We start from the raw sequence: 23,660 nt of genomic DNA, 5'->3' as shown, positions 1-23,660 counted from the left end.
ACAATGCAAGTATCCTTCATTAGTATGCATGAAGTTCTGCACACTAAGGGTATGTCTACACTACAAAATTAGGTTGATTTTATAGAAGTTGATTTTTATAAATCGATTTTATACAGTCGATTGTGTATGTCCCCACTAAGCGCATTAAGTCAGCAGAGTGCATCCTCACTACCGTGGCTAGCATTGACTTACGGAGCGGTGCACTGTGGGTATCCCACAGTTCCCGCAGTCTCCGCTGCCCATTGGAATTCTGGGCTAAGCTCTCAATGCCTGATGGGGCAAAAACATTGTTGCGGGTGGTTTTGGGTACATGTCGTCAGTCGCCCCTCCACCTATGAAAGCAACGACAGCCAATCCTTTTGCACCTTTTTTCCTGGGTTACCTGTGCAGATGCCATACCACAGCAAGCATGGAGCGCGCTCAGCTCACCATCACTGCTGCTGTGAAGAGAGGCTTTGAAAACCAGTTTCATGACTGGCCAGGCTTCGGTGTGACAGTTGTGACCAAACAGGAAATGAAATTCAAAAGTTCCCGGGGCTTTTCCTGTGTACCTGGCTAGTGCGTCGGAGTTCAAAGTGCTGTTCAGAGCGGTCACAATTGAGTACTCTGGAATAGCTCACGGAAGCCAATACCGTCGATTTGCATCCGCACTACCCCAAATTCGACCCACCAAAGTCAATTTTAGCACTACTCACTCGCCGGGGAGAAGTACAGAAGTCGATTTTAAGAGTCCTTTAGGTCACCGGAACGGGGTTGGTTCATTTTTAAATCGACCTAACGCGGCTAAATTCAACCTAACCTCGTAGTGTAGACCAGGCCTAAGTAAATTCTTATCCTTATACTAACACACCTTTTGATCTAAGGTTACTTATTGCAGGGCATGCATAATAGCAAATAACAGCATATAGTCCATCTTAACAATACAGTTACATTTTACAAGTGAATTTGTTTGAACACACCATGCTCTTTTAACATTCCTTTGGTTTCTATTAGCATGCAAGTGAATTAACCTGCTGGCAACCTGTGAGATAGCATCACAGCACATTCTAAATATGGTCAAGTCATGATCGCTTGTACCTAAGGTACCATTAATTTTTAGTTCTGTGATCATTTCCTCTTCTGTTAGGACAAGGTCTAATAAAGAATATTGTATCATTTGATATTTATTAGCTGTATCTTTTATCATAAAATAATTAGATCCTGAAATCAGAATAAGAAAAAATATACATTAAAAAAACCACAAGTAGTCATGGATCAGAATGAAGGATACTGTTGTACTGGGCTGAAATCTGTCTTATTTAGAGTTAATAAGAACAACAAGTTTCTGTTTATGTGCACAGTCTTAAGATTTATGATTTTCTCATTTTCTTTAGTTTTACAGTGTTGCCAACTCTCACACTTTCATCATGAGTTTTGTGCTATGTGGTATTTTTCTTCAAACCCCAGCTCCTGGAATCAGTTGATTTATTGAGAATCTCTGCTTTTATTTTTAAAGTAATTTTCTAAGCTATTGTGGCTGCAGAGAATAGCCTGAAAACATGACCCACGTGCACCCTAAAGGCTCAAAACTCAGACACCAAAATACCCCACATTTATTATTTTTTGAAAGATCTCATTATTCTGAAGCCAGTCTCAGGATTTTGGTGGGGGTCTGACTCATGATTTTTTTTAACTCTTGGGGTTAGTAGTGGTGATGGAACAGCTGACTCCATTGCTGTCACTTTAGCAACCCTAACTGTTGTGGTTATATACACACAGTTTATTGTGTGGGATCATAATGCATATACTGCATAGATGTGGAGCAGCTCTTCATAGGATAATGATCAGAGACGTGCCATTGACATTACAGAGCTGCCCAGTCCAGAGCTGGCTCAGAGCTATTAAACCCCACTCAAGGGAACATACCCAGCTCCGATGTGCCGTTTGTCCTGAATGTCTGCTCCTGCAGTCATGGCAAAACAACCCTTCCTCAAAGGAAAGCTGTTATATAACAATGTATAAAAAGGGACGTGTTATGACCTGCAAGTGCATGGGCAAAAAAACTACAAAGACACATTCCTAGGTCAACTGACACTAATAATAGTAGGCCCTTGCCTTCCTGATGTGAGCAGCTACCAGTTACCACCCCAAGAACCTGCCACCAGATTTTACCAGCTGTCCAAGGACTTGTGCTAAACCACATATTGCAGACCCAAAGGCCTCAAAGAGCAGGGTTGACTGGGACCCAGGAATATAGAGGGTAAAATTCTTCCCCTATGCAGAGGGGCTAGCACCAGACCTAGGCCCCACTTACGTCCTGCTTCAGCCCAGTGGTGAAGTGCCTGGGCCTAGAGGGAGAGAACTGAGGCCTCAGCCTTGTGCTGCCTCTTCTGCACAGAGATGAGTTTCACTGCACGGGTTTGATCCTATAAACGCTTCTGTAAGAGCGTTTTGATCTGAAGAAGTGGGCTGTAGTCCACGAAAGCTTATGCTCTAATAAATTTGTTAGTCTCTAAGGTGCCACAAGTACTCCTGTTCTTCTTTTTGCGGATACAGACTAACACGGCTGCTACTCTGAATTCTGTAAGAGAGTAATTGTGGGATTAGCTCCAGCTAACTCAATTGGATTACTCACTACTCCTTGCTTTAAGTATTTTCAGAATTGGGGCCCTAAAGATTAATTTAATAAGGAAATTAGCATAAATAAATAGCAGTGTTGCCAACTCTTTGTGTTTTATCACAAGTCTTGTGAGAGTTGATGTTTTTACTTAAAGTCCCATGTGATGGGAGTAATCTGCCCCCTCAGGAATTTCCCATCTTCCCACCAGTGGTCACCAGGTCGGTGATGAAGTGGGGCTGGCAGTTTCCCTGCCTGGCTCCGCGTGGCTTCCTGAAGTGTCCGGTATGTTCCTGCAGCCCCCAGGTGCACAAGCGGTCACGGAGGCTCTGCAAGCTGCCCCCACATCTCTACTTAGGAGCCGCGGGGACATACCAGCTGCTTGCACCCCCAACCCCATGCCCCGGCCCTGAGCCCCCTCCTGCACCCAAACTCCCTCCCAGAGCCTGCATTCCTGCCTGCACCCTAATGCCCTGCTTCAGCCTGGAGCCCCCTCCCGCACTTCAAACCCCTCAGCTCCAGCCCTGCACCCCCTCCCGGCCCCCAACCCCCTGCCCAGTGAAAATGAGTGAGTGAGCAAGGGTGGGGGAGAGTGATGGAGGGAGGGGGGAATGGAGTGAGCAGGGGGCAGGGCCTCAGAGAAGGGGTGGGGAAGAGGGTGTCCAATTTTCTGCAATCAGAAAGTTGGCAACCCTAATTGTGGGGCACTGACATCTTGGAGCCCCACCACACGGGGTTGACAGCCAGCGCTGCACTGCCTGGGGCTCCCCAGCAGGAGGGGCTCTGGCTGTCTGCCCTGGGTGGCAGGGCTCCATCTGTTGGTTGCCAGGGTTGACAGCTGGAACAGTCGTCACAATGTCGACACTGCATCGACCCAACTACTTTGACTTAAGCACTAGGCCTCTTGTGGAGGTTGAGTTGTTAGGTCAGCGTAGTGGGTGACTTACATTGGCAGGAGAAACATTATAGTGTTGATGCTTACAGAGTTAGGCTGACATAAGGCATCTTACATGGACCTTACTCTGTAGTGTAGACCAGGCCTAAGTCTTGCAGAATCTTTCTGCAGAACATATCAAAGCTAAGGCCTTTCCTGTCCATCCCCACCCCTAAAACCCTATCAGGCTCCTATCATCTTGCATCTTGATTACTGCAACACCCCTCTCTCTGGCCTTGACAAATGCAGTCTTCCCCTGCTAATATTCCATTCTCAATGCCATAAAGATGATTTTCCCAGTCTGTCACTTTGACCATGTCACCCCCTCCCTGCATCCCTCCATGGGCTCCCCTTTCTCTATTACATCAAACATAAGCTGTTTGTCTACTCTTCACATTACAGGTCCTGCGCAGTCAATCCCCACCCTTGCTAAAATCTCTCACGCGCTAGCAAGGTGTCAATGCTCACGCCTCTGATCAGCTCCTGATGCAGCCTCCATCAACCACTTGTTACATTGTCAAACAAGTGCCTTCATGCTTTCTCCCCTGCTGCCCCTCACTCCTGAGAGGTGCTCCCCATAAACATCCCCAAGGTCACCACAGTGTCTTCCTTCAAATCCCTCCTTAAACCTCTCCTTTGCAGTGATGACTACAAAAAGCTTGACAGCGGTTACGCTGCTGGTGTGTTGAGACCACTGCTGGTTATGCCGACCTTTATTTGTATCCAGCTGCCTGTCTCCATCTATTGTCTCTTGTCTTGTATATAGATTGCAAACTCTGGAGGCAGGGAATGTCTTTTTCTGTGTTTGTACAACACCTAGCACAGTGCGGTCCTGGGCCAGGACTGGGGCTCTGGGCACTGTGGTAACACCAACAATAGCTGATTTGAGATAAGTCCATTGTAAAACATTTTAAATATCTGCCCAGTGGATTTTACCACAGTAAGTAAATCCTCATCAAAACTCATCTGAGTCAAACTGCTTCAAAAATTGTGTGTGTAGACAAATGCTAATCCCTGCATGCCCCCTCTGAGGGGGTTAGCACTATCCCCAGAAACTGGAATCTAACCCCTACTGCTTCCTGATCAGGGAATGGGGCTTGAGGCCCTTCTTCTCCTTGGCTGGGGAAAGGGAGCCACGGTCAGTCTGAGAACCACAGCTGGAAATCAGTCCCCAATGCTCTCCCAGCAGGCTTGTGTGGCCTGGAGTGCTTACATACAATACACTACACTAAGCAGTTGCATGCTCCTTGCAATGCCCATGCCGTAGTAGTGCAGGAGGGAGGAATGGATTCTGCCCAGAAGCACTGGGGGCCCAGGCTTTGCTCAGGCACAAATAAAACATGGCATGTGAAATGCAAATACTGTGTTTCTGCTAAGTTACATTCCTGCATGTTACCATGCCCCTGGTTGTGTTAAGTTACATTCCTGCATGTTACCATGCCCCTGGTTGTGTGTCCATGCCCTGGGCAGGTGGGTACTTAAGTGTGCCCTCTGCCCTAGGGCAGTGCCCCCAGGCGGTTGGGTATAGAACAGCACCCCTCCCCGCAGTGTTGGTGTCCCATGGCATGTAGGTATCTTATCTATCCTGGCATTTATTGATTACAGAATTAAGTGAGGCTACAGTTGATATATGCAGCACCCATCCATGCAAAAGATCCTCCTCCATTGATCCCCTCACCGTGAGAGCTTCCGATTGCTCTGCTCAGAGGTGTCCCTTGCAAAGATGTTAGTACTGTTCAGCAGCAGCCAGTGCGGATGAGCTAAGCCTGCTGGGGGTAGATGCTGCCGCCTAAAGGAAAGGGAAAATACTGTATTACAGCAGTCAAAGTTCAAACTGGGCTCCCTGGACTGGGTTACCTGGAGCAGACAGATGAGCAGCAGGAAGTTTGCCCTGTTATATCAGCACGACCCTGCCAGTTACATTTTATTACTATTATTTGTATTACAGTAGAGCCTAGGAGCCCTAGGCATGAGTCAGGAGACCCATTGTGTTAGATGCTGTATAAATTCATAGAATCATAGAATATCAGGGTTAGAAGGGACCTTAGAAGGTCATCTAGTTCAACCCACTGCTCAAAGCAGGACCAAGCCCCAACTAAATCATCCCAGCCAGGGCTTCGTCAAGACTGACCTTAAAAACCTCTAAGGATGGAGATTCCACCATCTCCCTAGGTAACACATTCCAGTGCTTCACCACCCTCCTAGTGAAATAGTGTTTCCTAATATCCAACCTAGACCTCCTCCATTGCAACTTGAGACAATTGCTCCTTGTTCTGTCAGCTGCCACCACTGAGAACAGCCGAGCTCCATCCTCTTTGGAACCCCCCTTCAGGTACTTGAAGGCTGCTATCAAATCTCCCCTCACTCTTCTCTTCTGCAGACTAAATAACCCCAGTTCCCTCAGCCTCTCCTCATAAGTCATGTGCCCCAGCACCCTAATCATTTTCGTTGCCCTCCGCTGGACTCTCTCCAATTTGTCCACATCCTTTCTGTAGTGGGGGGGCCTCAAAACTGGATGCAATACTCCAGATGTGGCCTCACCAGTGCCGAATAGAGGGAAATAATCACTTCCCTCGATCTGCTGGCAATGCTCCCACTAATGTAGCCCAATATGCTGTGAGCATTCTTGGCAACAAGGGCACACTGCTGGCTCATATCCAGCTTCTCATTCACTGTAATCCCCAGGTCCTTTTCTGCAGAACTGCTGCTTAGCCAGTCGGTCCCCAGCCTGTAGCAGTGCATGGGATTCTTCCATCCCAAGTGCAGGACTCCGTACTTGTCCTTGTTGAACCTCATCGGATTTCTTTTGGCCCAATCCTCTAATTTGTCTAGGTCACTCTGGACCCTATCCCTACCCTCCAGCGAATCTACCTCTTCCCCCAGCTTAGTGTTATCCGCGAACTTGCTGAGGGTGCCATCTATCCCATCATCCAGATTATTAATAAAGATGTTGAACAAAACCAGCCCCAGGACCGACCTCTAGGGCAAGCCGTTTGATACCAGCTGCCAAACTAGACATCGAGCCATTGATCACTATCTGTTGAGTCCAACAATCTAGCCAGCTTTCTATCCACCTTATAGTCCATTCATCCAATCCATACTTTTTTAACTTGCTGGCAAGAACACTGTGGGAGACCGTATCAAAAGCTCTGCTAAAGTCAAGGTATATCACATCTACCGCTTTCCCCATATCCACAGAGCCAGTTATCTCATCATAGAAGGCAATCAGGTTGGTCAGACATGACTTGCCCTTGGTGAATCCATTTGACTGTTCCTGATCACCTTCCTCTCCTCCAAGTGCTTTAAAATGGTTTCCTTGTGGACCTGCTCCTTGATTTTTCCAGGGACGGAGGTGAGGCTGACCAGTCTGTAGTCCCCCGGGTTCTCCTTCTTCCCTTTTTTAAAGATGGGCACTATATTTGCCTTTTTCCAGTCATCCGGGACCTCCCCCGATCACCAGGAGTTTTCAAAGATAATGGCCAATGGCTCTGCAATCACATCAGCCAATTCCCTCAGCACCCTTGGATGCATTAGATCTGGACCCATGGACTTGTGCCTGTTCAGCTTTTCTAAATAGTCCTTAACCTGGTCTTTCACCACTGAGGGCTGCTCACCTCCTCCCCATACTGTGTGGCCCAGGCGAGCAGTGTGGGAGCTGCCCTTGCCTGTGAAGATCAAGGCAAAAAAAGCATTGACTACTTCAGTTCTTTCCACATCATCTATCACTAGGTTGCCTCCCCCATTCATTAAGAGTCCCACACTTTCCCTGACCTTTTTCTTGTTGCTAACTGTAGAAACCCTTTTTGTTACCCTTCACATCCCTTGCTAGCTGGAATTCCTGTTGTGTTTTGGCCTTCATGCTCTCTGAGCGGTTCTGTCCTTGTTATATCACTAAGTCTCATATTAATTTAAGTGAAAGTCTTCAAGTTAGAGCAGGTGAATATTCCGGAGAACTTCCCATCTGATGCAGAATTTGGGACCTTGGATGAGCATTTAGACCCCCACCAGCCACAGAATTCAATGTGCTTGGAATCTGGTCACATTGTCTGAAGATTGGGGAAATTAATCCATTTCCTTTGGGTTGTGCAATTCAAACTCTGCTCCAGTGAAGACAATGAGTCTACATAAGTGTTAGAGTCTGGTTGATTCATAGATTTATAGGGCAAGAAGGAACCACTGTGATCAGCCAGTCTGATCTCCTGCACAGCTCAGGCCATCACTTCTAGCTGAACTGGAGCATTTCCTTGAGAAAGAGACAGTCAATCATGATTTAAAGACTCCAGCTGACCGAAGAATCACCACATCCCTGGGTCAGTTGTTCCAGTGGTTAATTACTCTAGCTGTGAAATAAACATTGGCATTTTTCTTTCCACTTCAGATATGTCTCGCTTCACCTTCAGTTAAAAGAGGTCAGATGGTCTAGGCCATAGTGCATTAGCCTGGGGCTGAAGAGACCCAGATTTCCTTCCCTGCTCTGCCCCTGGCTTCCTGTGTGACCATAGGCAAGCAACAGATTTTCCAAGATTCCCATCTGAAAGCAATGGGAGGCAGGCAGGCAGAGACTTTTCTGAAAAATCCCAGTAGGCTTCTAGCTGCATCATTTGGCACTTAAATACCTTTGAAAATCAGAGTCTCTGTGTGCCTCAGTTCCCAGTTTGTACACTGGGGATAACAGCCCTTCCCTGCCTCCCACAGGGTGGGTGTGAAGATAGGTACATTAACGATTGTGAGGTGCTCAGACACTATGGTAATGGGGCCAAATAAGTACCTAGGATAGATGGCCACTGGATCTTGTTCTGCCTTTGTCTGCTAAATTAAAAAGCCCGCTAGCATCTGCTATCTTCTCCTAAATGAAGCTACTTCTAGACCAGGACCAAGTCACTTTTTAATCTTCACTTGGATGAACACAAGAGACTGAACACTCTAAAATAGCTTTTCCTCAAGTCTTTTCTTGTGGCTCCTTTCGGAACCCTTTCCAATTTGTCAACCTCCTTTTTGAAGTATGACCACCACAACTGGACCTGGTATCAAGGACTTGCCGCTCTACATAGCACAATTAGGTCATTCTTCCTCTCTGCTCTAAGCAGCTATTCCCATTTATAAATCCAATGGTCACATTCACTCCCATAGCGATAGCACTGCGCAGGGAGCTCATAGAATCATAGGAATAGAAGGAACCACAAGTGGCATCTAGTCTAACCTCCTGCCAAGATACAGGATTTGTTGTGTCTAAACCATCCCAGACAGGAGGCTCTTCAGCCTCCTTTTGAAAATCTCCAATGAAGAAGCTTCCACAACGTCCCAAGGCGTTTGTGCCATTGTCCTACTGTTCTTACAATTAGGAAGTTTTCCCTGAGATTTAATCTAAATCTGCTGTGCTGTAGTTTGAACCCATTGTCTCTTGTCCTGCCCTCTGTGGCAAGAGAGAACTTTTCTCCATCTTTTTTATGGCAGTCTTTCAAGTATCTAACATATACCCCCTTAATCTTCTCTTTTCCGAACTAAACATACCCAGTTCCTTCCGTTTGTGCTCAGATGGCTTCCATTTCATCCCTCTGATCATCTTTGTCGCTCACCTCTGGATCCTTTCCAGTTTCTCTACATATAGGTGACCAAAATTGGACCCAGTACTCCAGCTGAGGCTAACCAGCGCCGAGTAGAGCAATACTCTCACCGCCCATGAATTGCATGCTATATCTCTCTTAATGCAACCAAAAACTGCATTTGCTTTTTTTGCAACAGCATTGCATTGCTGACTCATGTTGAGGTTGTGAGCCACCACAACTCCCAGATCCTTCTCAGCAGTGCGGCTGCCAAACCAGTTTTCCTCATTCTGTATTTGCGCGTTTGGTTTTTCTTCCTTAAGCGTAGCACCTTACCTTTGTTTTTGTCGAATTTCATTTTGGTGCCTATAGCCCCATTCTTCAATTTATCAAGAGCCCTCTGAATGTTAGCTTTATCCTCCGAAGTATTGGCACGCCCCACCCCCAGCTTTGTGTCATCTGCACACTTGATCAGTATGCTCTCTATTCCTACAGCCAGATGATTAATAAAGATGTTGGCCACCACCAGATCCCTGTGGAACTCTGACTTGAGACCTCTGACATTCTGTACCTCATGGGAACACCCTACACCCCCATGTTCATCCTTATAATATGATTGTGTGGTATCTAATGCAAAGTTTGTCATGTTGGATGTCTTCAGAAGGCTCATGATGTACTGAGCATTGTTGTTCTAGTAATCATTGTTCTAGTAATGTTTGTTATAGGTTGTAATTTCATGTATACTTATGAGGCTGAAAATGTTTCCTCATGGCTTAAAGCAAGCTCAGGCAAAAACTCTCCAGAAGCAGAGGGGAAGTTCACACCTCATCAGGGCATGTATGGGAGAAACCCAGCCCAGCCTCACAGAAACAAAGGACACTGGCTTAGGCAACAAAGGATCTGTTGGACTCTTCAGTGAGTCACCCCCCTTCCTTTGGTCTGTTTGGGACTGCGATAAGGTAATGCTCACCTGACTCTGAAGGGCGGGGGGCAAAGCCAACAGGGAAGAAAGGACATGATAAAAGGGAGAGACACCTTTGCCTGCTCTTCCTCTCTCTTCCACCTACATCTACAGACACCACACCAAGCGACTGAAGCACTAAACAAAGGGGAGAGCCTGACTGAAGGGCAAGCAGCCAGCTTGCGGTGAGAAGCATCTAAGTTTGTAAGAGCATTGAAAGTGTTAAGAGCAGCTTAGAATGCGTTTTGCTTTTATTTCATTTGACCAAATCTGACTTGTTATGCTTTGACTTATAATCACTTAAAATCTACAGTTAATAAATCACTCAAGTTAATAAATAAAGCAGTGTGTTTGGTTTGAAGCATGTCAGACTCCACTTGGGATAACAAGCCTGGTACATATCAATTTCTTTGTTAAATTGACAAACTCATTTAGCTTGCAACATCCAGTGGGCATAACTGGACACTGCAAGACAGCGGTTCCTAGGGTTGCATCTGGGACCAGAGATATTGGCTAGTGTTATTCCATTGCAAGTAGCTGGGAGCAGCTTACATGCCAGAGGCTGTGGGTGAACAGCCCAGGAGTGGGGTTCTCACAGCAGAGCAGGGTAAGGCTGGCTCCCAGAGTCAAAGATTGGAGTGACCTAGCAGAGCACCAGTCTGGATAACACCAGAGGGGAACGTCACAACCTCCCTCCAATCTGACATCATTCCATTAATAGTTACTCTTTGGTTGCGGTTGTTTAACTAATGGTTTTAAGGTATCAGAGGGGTAGCCGTGTTAGTCTGGATCTGTAAAAAGCAATAGAGAGTCCTGTGGCACCTTTGTGCTGTTAGTCTTAAAGGTGCCACAGGACTCTCTATTGCTTTTAACTAATGGTTGTTCTGTTTAGCCTGCATTTCTCCAGCTTACTTATGAGAATGTCATTTGGGACTGTGGCAAAAGCCTTGCTGAAGTCCAGGTATATTTTGTCCACCGCATTCCCCCGATCCACCGAATCAGTTACCCTGTCAAAGGAGGAAATTAATCCGGTTTGGCATGATTTGTTCTTGGTAAATCCACGCTGACTGCTAATGATTGCCCCTTTATCCTCCAGGTCTTCTCAAACTGAATGTTTTATACATTGCTCTAGTGACTTCCCAGGTGTCAAAGTCAGGCTGACTAGTCTATAGTTCCCCAGCTCATCCTTTCCCCCCTTTTTAAAGCTGGGCACTACACTAGCCCATCTCCGCTCTTCTGGGACCTCTCCTGTCATCCATGAGTTTGAAAATATTATTGCCAGTGGCTCCAAGATTTTTTCAGCTAATTCCTTCAGCACCCTCAGGTGAATAGCATCCAGCCCCACTGATTTGAATTAATTCAAGTTGGTCAGAAAATTTCTGACATGTTCATACTTATCCCAATCTGCATAGGGGGGAGGGATAGCTCACTGGTTTGAGCATTGGCCTACTAAACCAGGGGTCTCAAACACGCGGCACGCGGGCCGCATGCAGTCCATGGAGTGATTTTCTGCGGCCCGCGAGCCCCTCGCAGCCCCCCCACGCCTCCCCCAGTGTTTACCAGAGCTCCCTGCCTGCCTGCCCTGCACAGCTCCGGGAAGAGGCTGGAACGTGGGGAAGCGGGGGCGGAGGGGCTGTGTGTGGCTGTTACTTCAGGCAGTGCCCCCAGCAGCTCCCATTGGCCGGGAACGGGGAACCACGGCCAATGGGAGCTGCTGGAGGCAGTGCCTCAAGCAACAGAAACGCACAGACCCTCCGCCCCCCCTTCCCCACGTTCCAGCCTCTTGTGGGGGCAGGGCAGGGTGGTTGGGATGCGAGGGTGGTATGTGAGGGCTCCGGCTGAGGGTGTAGGCTGTGGGGTGGGGCTTGGGATGAGGAGTTTGGGGTGTAGGCAGGTGCTCTGGGCTGGGACCCAGGGGTAGGGAGGGGGATCAGGGCTAGGGCAGGGGTGAGGGCTCCGGCTGAGGAGGGGTTTGGGGGTGTAGGAGAGGGCTCTGGGCTGGGATCTAGGAGTTTGGAGGGCAGGAGGATCAGGGCTGGGCAGGGGGTTGGGGCACAGGGGGAGGCTCAGGGGTGCAGGTTCCAGGCAGTGCTTACCTTGAGCGATTCCCAGAAGCAGCGGCATCTCCCCCCTCCAGCTCCTACGCAGGTGTAATTGCTAGGTGTAAATTAATTAGGGTAGTGGGATATAATTGGTTAGAGAATTATGTTACAATATGTTAGGATTGGTTAGTTAAATTTCAATAAAATGATTGGCTAAGGTATAGCTGAAAATATTACTATATAAACTGGAGGCAAACAGGAAGTGGGAGGAAGGGAAATTGGAATCACGTTTGCTAAGTGTAGGGGGGACGGGGAACAGGGACACAGGCAAGGCTCTGTGGCATCAGAGCTGGGAAGGGAACACTGGGGAACAAACTCTAACGTTGTATAGAGATAAGCCTGACTGGTGTGAAGGGCTTTGGAATATGCTTGCTTGGAAACCAACCCCAATAAACATCACATTGTCTGCACTTCGGCCTTCTGGTCTTCTGCTGTCTGCGTGATAAGAACCAGGGAAGTGGGAGGGTTGAGGGAAAGCCCTCTAACAATGCCCCTCCTTCCATTTCTTATATGTATCCCTTTTGGTTTTTAGATCGATAAAAAGTTCCTTGTGCAGCCACATTGACCACCAGTGGCTCTTATCTTTCCTCTGCGTTGGAATAACTTGATGTTGAGTCTCCAGTATTACATCTTTTAAGAACGGCCAGTCCCCTTCAACTCCTTTTCTTCCTAATTGGTCTTTCCCTGGGACCTTGTCTACTGTTTCTCTGAGTCAGCTGAAATCTGCCTTTCTGAAGTCTAGTGTCCTTGTTTTGCTGTCCTCCTTTCCATAGGATCTTGAATTCTATCATGGTCAGTTGGTTTCCATCACAACCTCCAGGTCTGTTTCAGAGTCACTACTTTCCAGTATACAGTTCCCCCTCCCATAAGAATGACCTAGTTTTTGTTCCTAGATGTATAACCATGCATGTAGGTGTATTTAAATGTATACTGTTTGTACCCAAGCTTACCCACTCTGTATTGATGACTTGTTCTTATTTGCCTAATTCACCAGTTTGGCATATGCAAACTTTACCAGCAATGACTTTATGCTTTCTTTCAGTTCACTGATGATTGATCAAGAGAGTCACTTTGATGAAGATTATTAACAGTTATATTTTGAGATTCATTCTGACACAATAAAAGTAGTCATCTTCATTTCCTCTCTTGAACTTGTGTATGATGTACAATAGCTGCTCTGCTCTACTACAAGGGTGGCTGGATTGGTCCCTCTGTATACACCAGCTTGTTAGATTTGTAAAAGCTCTGGGGGAAGAAAGCAGCTACAGAAAGTGCATACCTGAAGTATCTGATTCTGTAATGATCGGCAATGATTGTTCAGAGCTGTAGCCTTTGAAACCTTCACGTACACACACTGCAATAGCTTGGTGCTTGAAAGCAATTAAAATAATGTCAGGAGAGGAATGCAGCCTGCCTGGTCCCTTGGAAAAGCAGGAGCTGTGTGAATTTTAAGGAATAAAGGTAGTACGGGTAGAAAAATGGGACTGACTGTACCACTGAGCTAACTCCCCTCCGCAGAGTTGAATGCATTCCACATGTCTGGAGAAAGCATTCCTATGAGGGCAGAGAACTGCTATTATGAATACAACTACAAACATTTCCTCTGTACAGGCAACAGGCCGAGAGTTTTGGACTTCTATGCACCAGTACAAATGCTTTGGCAGTTTATGGATTTACTCAAGCCATTCACATAACATATGAGAGAGAGAGACAGAGAGAGAGAGAGTGTCATCCTGTGAGCCAAAGTGACCCTACTCCTGCCTAGGTAAAGTCTGCTCTTTAGGCAAGTCAGATGAAAGCTCAGGCCTTTTGCCAGGTCAATAAATCAAGTAATTCAACCAGGAGCACCAGGGAACCTGTTGCTCAGCATTGGTGGTGTCCAGGCAGCCAGAGAGGCAGGCCCCAGTTCCACCAAGAACTCGCAATGCCGGACTAGATTCATTTAAACTAAATAAGTTTTAAACAGACTGCTTGCTAATTATAGCCCTAGTTCAAACAGGAATTAATTGTTATGCAGGTCAGATTAGATGATCACAATGGTCCCTTCTGGCTTTATAACATGAAGTATCCCAGGAGCAGGTAGAAGGGTCTCATTTTAAGAACAGTTTACAGATTAATTTGCTAATGGGGATCTAAATGAAATGGGGGCGTTTCCTTGAATTGATGCCCCAAGTAAAAGCATGGTGGGCATGTATGACTAATGCAGAATCTAGGAACAACTGAGGATTGAGCACCAAGCCCTAATAGTTGTCACCTAAATGAAGAGAAGACTATCATTCTGAACAACTAATATTAACTACCAAGGGGAAGGGACATAGACCGGACTCTAGAAAGAACAGGTTAAAGAATATTTACAGAAGTTAGATGTATTCAAGCTGGCAGGGCCTGATGAAATTCATCACAGGGTACTTAAGAAATTAGATGAAGGAGTCACTGAACCATTAGCAATTATTTTCAAGAACTGATGGAGCACAGATGAGGGTCCAGAGGACTAAAGAAGAACAAACGTAGCATCTGTCTTTTAAAAGGGGGAAAGAAAGACTTGGGAAATTATAGATCAACCAGCCTAACTTCTACACCTGAAAAGATACTAGAACAAATTATTACAGAATCAATTTATCAGACACTGCAGTGTGAAAAGCCAGAGCTCCTGAAACCAAGCAACTACTACTCTGTTCTACAAATATACCTGTTCAACAACACAGCACCCTCATCAGCCCAACTAAGCAGACCCCCCTTTTAGAGATAACAGCAAGAAAGAACATCTGAAGATAAATAAAATATTGCCCTGCAATATTCAAAGCCTAGTGACTCTTGTTTAGTGTGGAAGAAAGAGCAGAGTTGAAAAAGCATTCACCTACTCATATCTTCAGGTTGGCCGGTTGTGACAATCAGGATCCGGACACCGCAAAGGGAGAATAGGGGCTCTAAATCCGAAGGAATAAGTAATTGAAGCAACTGGTTGTATACAATATTGTTGTGTATAAAAATACATCACATAAGGTCTTTTATGAATGCTTGTCATGTTCTGAACTTGGTCATTATGAGCTGTGTACAAAAAGTTACTCACCTTGTGCAATAACAATGGTTCTTCGAGATGTGTTCCCCTATGAGTGCTCCACTAGAAGTGTGTGTGCAGACTCGTGCTGCTGATTGGAGAATTTCAATAGCAGTCCGTCCCGCCGGCGCATGCAGGACTCCCACCTACCATGAGGCAAGCCGGTGTGTACAGGGACTTCCTCCTCAGTTCCTTCTCTATTGTAGAGTCAACCAATGAAACTCCGAAGTAGAGGTGAGGAGGGTGGGTCGTGGAGCACCCATAGGGACACACATCTCAAAGAACCATCATTACTGCATAAGGTAACTTCTTTGAGTAGTGTCCCTATGGGTGCTCCACTGTAGGTGACTACTGAGCAGTACCAACTGCTGGAGGCTGGGACTTCGGAGTCAAGTCTGATAGAGGTGACAGTACTATGGCACCGAATTGAGCGTCTGTAGTCGAATCCCCCAGGATGGCATAATATTCTGCAAAGGTATACACAGATGCCCAGATAGCGCTCTGCAGATCTCTGATAAAGGGATACCCTTGGGGAAGACAAGGAGGCTGACCTTGTGGAATGCATGCGTATTGAAGACGGGGGCGCTACCCCATGCAATTGGTAGCAGAGTTTAATACAGCCAGCAACTTACGTGGAAAGCCACTTAGCTGAGATAGCTGCACCTTTCGATCTATCCACAATGGAGAGGAAGCGTCTCAGAGATTTTCTATAGGTCTTTGTTCTGTCCAAATAGAAGGCCAAGGCTATTCTCACATCGAGTGTATGAAGGGTGGCTTCCCTGTTGTCCTCAAGTGGTTTGGGATAAAATGTTGGAAGCTGAATACATTGATTCATGTGAAATGCAGAAGTCTCTTTAGGGGTGAATTTTGGATGTGGTCTGAGTGTGACCTTGTCAGGGAAGAACATAGTAAAAGGGGGATGCACTATCAAAACTGCTCTCTCCCCTATCCTTCTGGCTGAAGTGATGGCGATGAGGAACGGAGTCTTCATGGAATCGTTAGTGAACAAGAGGCCATGGGTTCAGATGGTGGTCTAGTCCATAGCTTCAGTTCTTAGACGCACAGGGAATAAGATCTGGTGCCTCCCTGTCAGTTTATGTAGTACATGCAGGCCATGTTGTCCATTTTATCACTATATTGAGGTCCCATTGGAGAGTGGGGGGCCTGGGTTGTGGGAAGAGGTTTGCTATGCCTTTAAGAAACCTCTTCATAATTGGGTGCTTGAAGATTGAGTAGCCTTCTACCTGCTGGTGGGAGGCTGCAACTGCTGCTAACTGAACCTTCAACGAGCTAATAGAGCGACCTGATTTCTTTAAGGTTAACAGGTACTCTAGGACCACCTGTGGCTGAATTAGGGGTGATGTCCTTGGTCTGGCACCAGATCTGGAACCTCTTCCATTTTTGAAGGTAGATATGATGAGTAGTGCCCTTTCTATTATGTAATAGCACCTCTTCAGAGCAAGATGTTTCTATGTGCTGGAACCATGAAGGAGACATGCTTTGAGTTGAAGGACTTGCAGATTGGTGTGGAGGGTGTGACCCTTGTTCTGCGACAGGAGGTAAGGAGTGATTGGCAGAGCCATCGGTGGACATGCCAGCTGTGACAGGTAAGGGTACCACATCTGCCTAGGCCAGGTGGGTGATATTTGCTTTTTCCCTTTTTATCTTCAACAGGACGTTCAGCAATAGGAGGAAGCGGGGGAAAAGGCGTAAAGAAGACCCTTATCCCAAGGAAGGAAGAAGAGCAACTCCCATGGAGCATTGTCCAGTCCCTGCCCTGGAGCAGTCTTGTGGACACGTCTTGTTCGAATGAGTAGCAAACAAGTCAATTACCGGCGTATCCCATTGTCGGAATATGTTGTATAGAATTGCCGACTCTATTCCCCATTCATGGTCTTGCAGGAATTTGTGGCTGAATATAAGCTGTCAGGTTGCGTATTCCCGGTAGGTAGGCCACTGATATTAGGACACTGTGGGAGATGCACCAGTTCCATAGCTTCAGTGCTTAGACGCACAGGGAATAAGATCTGGTGCCTCCCTGTCAGTTTATGTAGTACGTGCAGATCACGTTGTCCGTCATGACCGTTGTGTGCATGATCAGCAGGAGGAAGTGAGCGCATGTGTTTCGACTGCTCTGAGCTTGAGCAAGTTGATGTGGAGGCATGTCTCTGCTGGAGACCATTTGCCCTGTACTGTGTGACCATTGAGATGCACTCCCCATCCTATGAGGGATGTGTCGGTGGTCAGAAGGGATGGGGAAGACTGAGCAAATGGGATTCCCATACAGATGTTTATTGGGAAACGAATTCTTCTGTTTTCTTTATTACCATGACACAAGCACTTAGAGGCTGCAATTGGGATCAGGGCCCCATTGCTTGACCCTGGTGGGCATTGATAAAAGCTTGCCCATTGTTGTCTCTATTCGGCCTGTAAACTGAACTTAACCATGCTTGGAGGCATCTCATATGTAATCTGGCATGAGCAATAATAAGTGATGTGCCCACGGCCATGTGCCCCAGAAGCTAAAGGCAATGTCTGGCCAAGATTTGGGAACTGGATTGTATTGTCTCTATCAACGAGGAGAGACTGAAAAATCTGTGATATAAAAGGAGTGCCCTCGACTGAATGAAGTCAAGTTCGGCTCCGATGAATTCTAGTCTTTAAACCTGTATTAAGGTCAATTTTTGTTCATTGATCTGTAGACCCAGATTCAGAAACAGGTCCTGTGTGGCCTGAGTGACTTTTTGGGCCTCTGTGCAAGACCGTGCCCTGAGAAGGCAATCATCTAGGTAGGGATAAATCATCACGACCTGAGAGTATAAGTGGGCCACTACTACGGGAGGATCTTGGAGAACACTCTGGGAGCCAATGAGAGGCCGAAAGGGAGTACTCTGTACTGGTAGTGGTCCTGGCCCAGCATGAATCTGAGGTAACGCCTGTGACTTGGTATGATAGAAATGTCTATCAGGGATGGTCTAGACAGTATTTGGTCCTGCCATGCGGGCAGGGGACTGGACTCGATGACCTCTCGAGGTCCCTTCCAGTCCTAGAATCTATGAATCTATGAATCTAAATGCGGAAGTATGAGTCTTGAAGGTCGAGGGCCGAAAACCAATTGGGATGATCACTGATAGGGTGACCATCTTGAATTTCTGTGCTTTGACATATTTGTTGAGCACTCTGAGGTTCAGTATAGTTGCAGTTGTTCTGTTCTGTGGTTTGGACCTCTTTAAGGAAGCAGAACAACTGCAGCCACGACGCCCTTCTCATAACCACGGCCGTAGAAATAGACATGGCAGACAGGGTGACACGTTCAAATGCGGACTGGAGAGATTGTTTTGCCACCAGCTGGCCCTTGTTAATTACTGCCATAAATTGGTCTTTGTGGGAGTTCAGGAGCTGATCAATAAAAGAAGCTAGTTTCACATAGTTCTGGTAGTCATATTTGGCTAACAGGAGCTGGTAATTAGTCACCTGGAACTGAAGAGTGACTGATGAATATGCTTTTCTGCCAAACAGATCCAAGTGTTTCCTGTTTTGGTCATACAGGGTGGATTTAAACTGGTAAACTAGAATTGACCACATCCACAGTGATGGAATTTGGAGGTGGGGTAGGAAAATAAAAATTCCATTAATAATACTTTTTGCTCGCCCGCTTGCATGTCGGCAGATCGACGCAGGGATCTGCCATATAACTCTGGCAGGATCCAGAAGCACCTCATTAACAGGAAGGACCACTCTGGCAGAGGTGGAAGAAGTGGAAGAGTGCAGAATGTCTACCAGTTTGTGGTAAGGCTCAGTAACTTGGTGCAGCTGTATTTGCGGGGCTTCTGCCACCTTCTGAGCTAAGTCCTAGAAGGATTTAAAATTATCTACCATGGATGGCAGAGAGGGCATCACTGCCTCATCAGGTGAGGACAAGAGATGAGCTTGAGGGGTGTCTTCCCTTTCTGCCTCAGCTTCATCTTCCTCCCCCAGGTGCTCGGGTGGTTTCGATCCTACTGACACCACAGCTGAAGGAGGGTACCTCCTTGCCTGTTGGTATATCACTGTAAGGGCCTGAAAGGTTTGTTGCCTCAGCCTGCCAGAGCCATTGAGGGCAGGAGCCTGGTACCATAGCTGCCTAAACCATAGAGGCTGAGGGTTGGGCGCCAGGTGTCCATGATGAAATTGAGACCCGTAGGGCAGGTAGAACGAGCGGAGGGAACCCAAGTCCTCTTGCTCACTGTCTGACTCTGATGAGGAGAAAGATGATGTGCAGCATGGAGAGGTCATTGAGTTGAATGGTCTGGGAGAGCCTGGCACTGAATAGGAGCGAGTCTGGTGCATCAGACACCAAGAGATCCGTTGCACACCAGAAATCTGGCAGTGCGGATGCTGGTGCTGGTGGTTGTCAGTGCAGAGAAGCTTGTACCAATGGAATCGAAGACATGGACCTAATCATATGGTCTGTTGGTGCCACGTGCACCGGGTCGGTGGCGATGACCATGTCAATGTAGCCTTCCCCAGGGCAGATCTTACATGCTTTTCATGCCCCTGCAAGGCCGGTACTATTTTTCCTGTGCCCATTGGGACTTTGAGCAAATAGACTTGCTCTGTCAGTTTGGTACCACACATGCCCTGGGTACCAGCTCTAGACAGCTTCACTGCCGTCGGTATCAATGGAGCCGGAGATAGTTTCTGGCTTGATCAGGGCTTGCTATGGGGACTCTCAGAGCTTTTCTTAGTGGTCTCAAGTGAGTAGCTCATCTCCTTGGAATCACCTGCCTTCGACATAGAAGGTTGCCAGGACTCTGGAGGTTGAAGGGCCGACTCCATGAGCTGCAGTTTAAGCCTTAACACTCTATCCTTCCAGGACCTGGATTTAACTGCTGGCACCAACCACACTTTTGTGGATTGTGCCTTTCCCCGGAGCAGCAAATGCACTGTGAATGTCTCTATCCATCACTGGGATGGATTCTTTGCAGATAAGGTACTTTTTGAAGCCTGGTGAGCCAAGCATACCCTTGCCCAGGGGTGTCATCTCCCCCTTTCCCCCAACCAGAAGGCAAACCCTTTCTTCTTTTTCTTTGGCACAGCCAACTAAACACAAACAAGGTACTAAAAGAAAAAGGCTTCAAAGGAAGCTAAAATTTGCAAAACTATAGGGGGTCAACGATCTGTGAACAGAGAGCTCTTAGCTCCATCTCTAGGCAGGGGGGAACTGTGCGTGCACTGGTGGGATGGATTGCTATTGAAATTCTCCAATAAGCAGCACAGGGGTGCACATGCACACACCTACACTGAAGCACCCATAGGGACTGTACTCAAAGAAACTATGGTTATGAATACACATATTTATGTATATAGAAAAATGTGCTCATAACCTGTACTACAATTTCAACTACATCTCACAGCAGGGAGGGGGCACCTCCCATCCCAGGTGTTTATACAAAACTAAACACAAGTAACCATCTATTATACAACTCCAGAAAATGCAACAATGAGCCATTAAAGATAATGGAACAACATGGGCATTTCACAATTTTGAATATCTGTAGTGACTGAAGAAAAAACCCTTTTAAAATGGAAAGAGTTTGAAATGAAAGCATGTAGAAATTGAGGGACAGTCTCCAAGCAGGAAGTGGTCTCTGAAACTCTGGAGGCCCCTACGGTCAGGGGGTACACTAGGAAATTGTTCAAAGACCACAGGTAACTTGTATTAGAAAAGGGATTTTATCACCTCTAAAAGCATAAAGCTTGAGGCTGCAATTTTGTTTGCGTCCATTACTACTTCATCTTTGAATCTGTGGTTTTTCTATTAAATAAATCTTTGTTTATTGTTTTTACCCCAAGCAAATCTCCAGAGTGCAAACTGTGTGAAGTGTATGTGCCAAAGTAAGCTCGGGGGGAGGACTGGTTTCATTCCTTTAGCGGTGATGAACCAGAGGGGAATGGTCCAACAGCTGGGCAATTATGAACTCAGACAGTGCTGGAAGGGCTGTTGGTGTCACCCTGAAAGGAGTAACTAGGCTTGTAAAAGCCAGGCTGAGACATTCTGCTTGTAGATAGGCCACCGGCATCAGATTCTGAGCCATAGCAGCACAGCATAAACGTACTCCAAGATTACATGGCAGGTAGTTTCAGAATCCCTTATTGGTCTGCATGATCCCCAAGACATCACACCAGTACTAGAAGAGATGTAAATACCATACTCCCACAGATGCGTACAGCAAATTTGCACTCATTTGAAGCACTACTTGTATGTACATTATTGTACTCATTTGATACTCAAAAATGGCTTCCCAAATAAACTTCTCTATCAGAAATAAGAGCAATCGATGTAGTAGCATCTGCTAGCTGGCAAGTAAACAGAAATTCAACCAATCCCCATTTCTCTAAAACAGGGGTGGGCAAACTTTTTGGCCCAAGGGCCACATTTGGGTATAGAAATTCTATGAAAGCTCACAAAATTGGGGTTGGGGTGCAGGAGGGGGTGAGGGCTCTGACTGGGGGTGCAGGCTCCAGGGTGGGGCTAGAAATGAGAAGTTCAGAGTGCAGGAGGGGGCTCCAGGCTGGGGGTGTGGGCAGGGGATTGGGACATAGGTGCGGGGATGACGTTCAGGGGTGGAGTCTCCAAGCGACGCTTACCTCAAGCGGCTCCTGGAAGCAGCAGCATGTCCCCCCTCCAGCTCCTATGCAGAGGCATGGCCAGGCAGCTCCGCTGCACTCTGCCCTGTCTGCAGGCACCGCCCCTGCAGCTCCCATTGGCCACGGTTCCTGGCCACTGAGAGCTGTGGAGGCAGCGCGCATAGTCCCTGGCTATCCCTACGCATAAGAGCTGGAGGGGGACATGCTGCTGCTTCTGGGAGCAGCATGAAGCAGCCCCCAACCCTACTCCCTGGCTGGAGCGGGGAAAGCTCCAGACCCCACTCCCCAGCGGGAGCTCGAGGGCCGGATTAAAACACCTGTTGGGCCAGAACTGGCCTGCGGCCTGTAGTTTGCACACCCCTGGTCTAAAGCCTCTCTCGTCTAATTCAGTGTTTTGTGCCCTTCTCTTCCCCAGGAGCTATCTTGCATTCAGCACACTGTCAGTACATGAAATTTACTAACTATGCATGGGCACAGTTCAGTTATTGGGAAAGCAGAGGGAGAGGCCCAGGCTGCAGCTTTATAGGACCCACAAGGCAATCTCCTTGCTGCTCCCAGTTCTATAGGGGCCTTAGCATTCCAGGAAATGTAGTGATTACTAAAGATCAGATCTTAGCAACAAAGAAATCAACACTTCCTGAGATAATCTCATGCAGTTCGTGGAAGCCTCCCATATTTATAGCTATTACAACAGAAGCATTACTGGCTTTGAAAATAATTCAAAGTTACATTTTAATTTAGTTTAGCAACTAAAATGCTTCCTTTCTTGTGTGGCAAGAACAAAGAGAAAGCAAATCTTCTCACCCAGCCACAACACAGAGCTAAGAGAGGAGAGGTGGTGCAAAAAAATATTGCATTCGGGGAAACCAAGCTACCTTGCTATTTGTAAGTTGCACTTCCCCGAAAAGCCTCTTTAGTTTAGGTGTACCAACCAGTTGCACTAGTGTTCAAGCACGTGTGTTCTTTTTTCTCTCTGTAATGTAGTCTCACTGCCTCCCTCCCACCTCCACAGCATCCTGATACAATCTCACAGCTGGCAGAAGTTTATGGACAAGTAGAAAGGGAATCCGCAAACAAGACTGTTCCCTCTTCCCCATTTCAGCCTCCAAGATAGAGTTTGTTCTTTGTCCACATTACAGTTGTTCTATAAGAAATCAGTTGGGTTTGGGTGTGCACATGATCAGCACTAACATACTGAACTTTAAGTAGAAGACCGTCACCATTTGGTACTTTGAACTATAAATTTTGGGCTCAGCCAAACAACAAGAGATTGGAAAACCCAAATGCTATGTGGACATGCAGACAGTGATGGATTTTCTATGAAGTGTGGCAATGACTATCAGGAAAAGGCTTGCCAATGGTCTTTGTATGCAACATCTTTAACCTCTTGATGCCCTGAGAATCAGACCAATGTGTTGTTACCAAGATCTTTGGTGCCAGGGATTTTAGCAGTTACAAAGTGCTATTTATAACAAAACTTAACTGCCACTCCAGGCAAATATCTCAGCTACTCTCAGCCAGGCAGACAATCATGTTTGATACCTCGGTTTTCCCTTTGCATGTACAAATGTTACATCAGAGTGTATTGGTACAAGGGATCGGAGGCAGAAATGGATGCGATTCTTACTGCAGCCTCCCAACCTTCCACACACTGTGGAAGAGAGAATCTTTAAAAAAAGCACCACCTGCATTCGGTCTTTGGTAAAAAGCATGTGATATCGTCCCAGAACCCAAGACCCAGAGATAGAGCTGGTGGTTCTCATTTTACAAATATTTAACGATTGCTCAAAATGCAGACATTTCATAGGCAGCTCAATTACAATTAGAGGTGGTTGT

Source organism: Chrysemys picta, chromosome 22 (genome assembly GCF_011386835.1).
Source record: "Chrysemys picta bellii isolate R12L10 chromosome 22, ASM1138683v2, whole genome shotgun sequence".
Classification (NCBI taxonomy): domain Eukaryota; kingdom Metazoa; phylum Chordata; order Testudines; family Emydidae; genus Chrysemys; species Chrysemys picta.
This window is presented reverse-complemented; position numbering follows the sequence as displayed.